The following is a 5,292-nucleotide window of genomic DNA, read 5'->3' as shown; positions in this document are numbered from 1 at the left end:
TCATCTGTGATTAAGGCCTTTATCGTTTAACTCATTCGGTAACTGATGTTCTCTTTATTGATATGGGGACGTACAGTAATGACATGAACTGGTGAGTAATCTCTTGATTTTGCAATACCACCTAGGGATAGGGGTAGGATGATCAATTGTGTTAACCTCTGTTTATAATGCGGTATTAATTGCTAGGGGAGGCTAGGGATAGCGAGCCAGTAGTTAATATTAGGCTCTTTTCGCTGAGGGATCAGGTTAAGGGTAGGCTATGAAAGTCGCATAACAATTAATTAATCAAACTAATATTCAAGTGTAGTAGGTAAGAGAGAGCGAATTAGATGAAATTGTAAGCCCCCAACAACATCCATTCATCCATTGTTTTCTTTTGTCAATTGAATCAACTTTATTTTGCATGTTAATATTTTTGTTCTCAAATCCAATTTATTAATTTTTATTTTCAAGTCTTATTATTTTAATTCACATTAATGAGAAAGCCATTTGAGTCTCTTGGGAAGAACGATATTGGGTTTTACCAATTATATTACTTGAACGATTTGGTACGCTTGCTAATTTGTCAACAAGTTTTTTGTGCCGTTGCCGGGGACTCGAGATGTATTTTTCTAGTAGTGTGAATTGATTGAATTTGACTTGGTTGTAATTATTTTTGTTTTATTTTTCTTTTATTGCGTTTTGTTTTATTTTTCTGTAAAAGTGCTTTTAGGATGTGTTTCTTGTGTATGCAGGAAACAGTACATACTAGAAGCAGGAAAAACCAACAACCTTTGTTAGAAGGTCTACCATACGAGAGGAGAAAGAGACGTCCTTCACGTGAGAGATCTCTTTCTCTAGAAGCTACTTCGCATTCTTCACTTGAGACTTTTGCATCAGATCTTGAGGGGATGGCCAACCAACCTCCTCCTAGACGCACTTTGGGGTCGCAGCTAATGCAGTTGGTCCATTGAACTTTAACAGCATTGCAGTTCCAGCAGACAATACAACCAGCATGGTGATGAGTCCAGCGCTAATCTAGTTAGTCCAGAACAACCAATTTCATGGGTTGTCAAATTAAAATCCTTACAAGCATTTGACGATCTTTGGTGAAATTTGCAACACAGTAAAGATAATTGGAGTGACGGACGACAGAGTCAAACTTAGTTTGTTTCCTTTCTCTCTTGGAGGAAACGCAAAAGACTGGTTGAATTCTTTCCTGAAAGGAACATTCAGGACTTGGGAAGCAGTGGTCCAAAAATTTATTACTATATTCTTCCCACCCCCAAAAATTAATCAAGGGAAGCTGGAGATCTCTTCGTTCAAACAGGGGATGGAGGAAACTCTGGGACAAGTATGGGATAGATTCAAAGGTTTATTGAGGGTGACCCCGGTTCATGGGTTCGATAAAACTTCATACTTGTTTGCGTTCCTTGGAGGTTTGCGCGCTCATTCCAAAATGACGTTAGATGCCTCAACTGGAGGCAGTATTAATAGAAAAATAGAAGATGAGGCGTACAACTTGATTGAAGAGATGACTTTAAATGAAGTGTCGCAGAGTGAGAGGGGCACGCAAAAGGAGGACTTTTACACCTTCGTACTGAAGACGCTGCAGCAGCACATAATCACCTCCTCAGTTAGAAATTGGACAAGTTGATAAAGGTCTTCTCCGAACTTCCTCGGGGACATAGAAATATTTCTCAAGCTCAGCAACTTTGCGATTTATGCAGTGGTGACCATATTAATGGTCAATGTGCTTTTACGGAAGAGATGCAACAGGACGTGAATTACATGGGGGCCCAACTTTAGTACAAGCAGGGAAATTTCAACCAAGGTAATTCTAACCAAGGTTGGAAAAATCATCCAAGTATTGGGCAAAGCCAGAAGACTTCTTCTGGACAAGGCAGTAACTTCCGGCAGCAACCTTCTCCCTTATGGCAGCAGGTAAGCAGCTTGACTGAGACAGTCAGATAATTAACTGACAGGTTTGATAAATTTTTGAAAGTCTATGAGTCTCAACAAGCGAGTGATCAGGCAACCTTTAGAGCACTAGAGTCACAAATAGGACAGCTGTCTAAGAGGGTTGAATCCATAGAGAAACATCAATTTCGGGCTAATACTGATGTTAACCCAAAAGATGAGTGCAAAGTTGTTACAACAGGAGGAAAAAGGAAGCCAGAGGAGGAAACAATTGAGATTGAAAGCAGTGAGGATGAAAAGGAGGAAAGGATTAATACTGAGCATAAGAGAGGCGAAGAGAAGAAAGCAGAAAGAGAAAAGGAAAAGGAAGATATTAAAGAATCACTCCGCAACATTCTCAATGAGGCACCCATTAATCCTAGAACATCTTCACAAACTTCTGAATGTGATGAGAAGATCAAGTACTATCTGGGAAAGTTACTTGATCTGGGCTATGAAGAAAATCAGGAGCAGTGGGTGAAACCCCGAAAGAAGAACCATCCACAGAAACTAGAGGATTCAGGAGCTTTGACCCTTCATTGCGTTATCAATGAAGTAGATTTAGGAGAGGCTTTGATTGATTCAGGATCAAGCATTAATTTGATGCCTCTTAGTGATTTCAAGAAGATAAAAGGGGTAAAACTAAAGCCTACGAAAGTGATCTTGACAGTGGCGGATGGGTCTATGAAGAAACCTGTTGGAATGATGGAAAATGCAATTGTGCGGATTGATGAGTTGGAATTTTTGATTGACTTCATAGTTGTGGATATGACCAATGATGGAAAAAATTCATTAATCCTAGGAAGACCGTTCATGCGAACTTCCAAGATGGTTATACGTATCCATGATGGAGGAATAAAGTTAAAGGATTATGATCGAGTGTTGCTTTATGGCTCTAAAGAAACTGTACAGAGGGCAATTAGGAAAGTCAGGTATAAAAGAGCCAAAAGTGAAGCTGCAGAGGAAGAAAAATCCACAGGTATTAATTTTCATTACGATTGTAATGTTTTGCAGATTCATGAGAAAGGGACGATGTGCAAGAAGGAATCAACCTTTTCAGAGGAGACATCATTCTTGTAGGGCTTTTCAGTGCGATTCAAAAACAAGAAGTGGATTGTCAACAGGAGGTTGAGAGATGACGGAACGGTGGAGATTAGAAGACCATATTCCACAGTGATCAAGAAGGTGGACCGAAGAAAAGTGAGCCGGTGGGACGATGAAGATCCAAACGTGAAGAAGAAGAGTTGAACTTGATGGAAATCAATTTTTGTATTTTTAAGAACAAATTTCATTTTCAGTTTTGCATTTTTATTTTCGTTTGAACATGTACTTTTTGTATTTTCTGAACAATCTTTGGGTAGCATCTACTGAATGATGCTAAATTTTTGGTATCCACTGAAGGATATCCAGACGGTACACCTACTGATGGGTGGTGGAAGGTAGTGCACTTACTAACAAGTGCCAAACAAGTTTGGGTCAGGCTCACGACATTAAACAAGCGCTACTAGGAGGCAACCTAGAATTTCTTCTTACACTTTTGCATTTTAAGTTCTTAGAATAGGTTGAATTTTAATTTAAGTGTGTACTCTTGGCTTGAATACTTTTTCTGAAAATGTTTGACTGACTGATGTGCATGATGAAGCTATTTGATAATTATTGGATGTGGATGATAATTACGTTGTGTTGCATGTTAATATTCCGTGAAATAGATGTGTGATGAATTATCATTGTGGTTTTGATGCTAAGCAGGATGCATGATTGAATTTTGTGTGAGAAAGCATGTGTGTGAGATTTTGAGCTCCAGAGTTTCTATTGTTGTATGCATTGTTCACAAGAAAACATGAATGATATTTCCTTAATCTTGATGATTGATTGAATTAGTTGTAAATGCATATGATCAAGGCCATTTTTGAGAACCCTTCTCTAGCCAAATTTTCACCCAAAATGCTTGAAAGTATTATACCCTTTTTGAACCTTAGCCTTAAACAGGATGTGAACCCTTTTCTTGAAATTCTTTACCTTGAGTTGGGATGAGCTTAACTATGAAAAGGTTCAAGTTTGGGGTTGCATGGGGGAAATTGGAAAGCTTTTAAGAAGCATTGAGCTCAATTGTTAAAAAAGAAAAATGCATGTGAAAAAGAAAAAAATAAGAAAAAGCATGAAGATGAGCTCAATGAAAAAGTTGGGAATGAGTGAGATTGGTGAGGAAGAGAGTTGTTCTTAAATTGTTAAATATCATGAAAGCTCTTTTAACTCAAGGATTTTGTTTTCCGGAAAAACCAAGTTTTCTTGTTAGCCCAACCTCATTACAAGCCTTGAAAAGTCCTTTTGATGACAATTGCATGTAAAGATGTTGATTGTTTAAGATGAATGGCAATTTTGTTTAATGTGACTTGTGAACAATAGAGAGTTGGAGTGTCACCTTAAACACTTGAGTGATTGAGTGAAACACTTGCTTGGTATGAACTGTTGATTTTCATGAGTACATTTTTGCTTAGTGGATTGGTCATTCATAATGTATAACATCTGTTGTGCAATCTCTACATTGAAAGCAAGCATGCATCTTATTTTTGGATTTCACTGAGAATATTGAACTGAGTTGTTTTGTCATGTGTCGTGGGATTGTTGAGGCATTGGATGAAACAATATAAAGCCAAGTTTTGTTTTGTGTTTTGTTTTGTTTTGTTTTGCTTGAGGACAAGCAAAATTCTAAGTTTGGGTTGTTGATGAAGGTTGAAAAGCAGTTATTTTCATATGTCAATTTGGATCGAATTACGCCCTTTACTGCTTGGAATGAGCCTAGAATCAAGCAAAACTCAATAAATGAATCTGTAGAGAGTCAAAAGCTGTTTTTAGCGATATTATGCTTGTTTTGCATTCTTTTGTAGCTATTTTGAGAAAGTGAAGAATGGGGTTAAAGATACAGGTTGTAGACTCAAGAAAAGAGCCGAGAATTGAAGATTTGAAGAGTCGACGCATCGCCCGGCGGCAACATACACTGTTGGGCGACCGAGGGCGAGGAGTAGGCACGAGCGTTGGCGCTGGGCGGTTTTGAGGGAAACCGCCGGGCGGTGGCGATTGCCGCCGGGCGGTTTGGAGGATTATGCGAAACCACCGGGCGACACACTTAAACTGTCGGCGGTGGTGTGTTGGGCCTGGGCCTGTTTTGTGATGCGCTCCTCACCTATAAATACCCCTATAGGATCAGGGGAGAACGACCAGAACTAATTTTGCTCTCTGGAGAGGATCTCTTGGATGCTTAGGCTCCTTTTCATATTTTCTAGGGTTTTCTCTTCCATTCTTCTTCCATTTTTCATCTAGTTTCACCATGTCTATGGTGAACTAAACCCTATT

The sequence above is a fragment of the Vigna radiata genome, chromosome 2 (assembly GCF_000741045.1).
Source record: "Vigna radiata var. radiata cultivar VC1973A chromosome 2, Vradiata_ver6, whole genome shotgun sequence".
NCBI classification, from domain to species: domain Eukaryota; kingdom Viridiplantae; phylum Streptophyta; class Magnoliopsida; order Fabales; family Fabaceae; genus Vigna; species Vigna radiata.
This window is presented reverse-complemented; position numbering follows the sequence as displayed.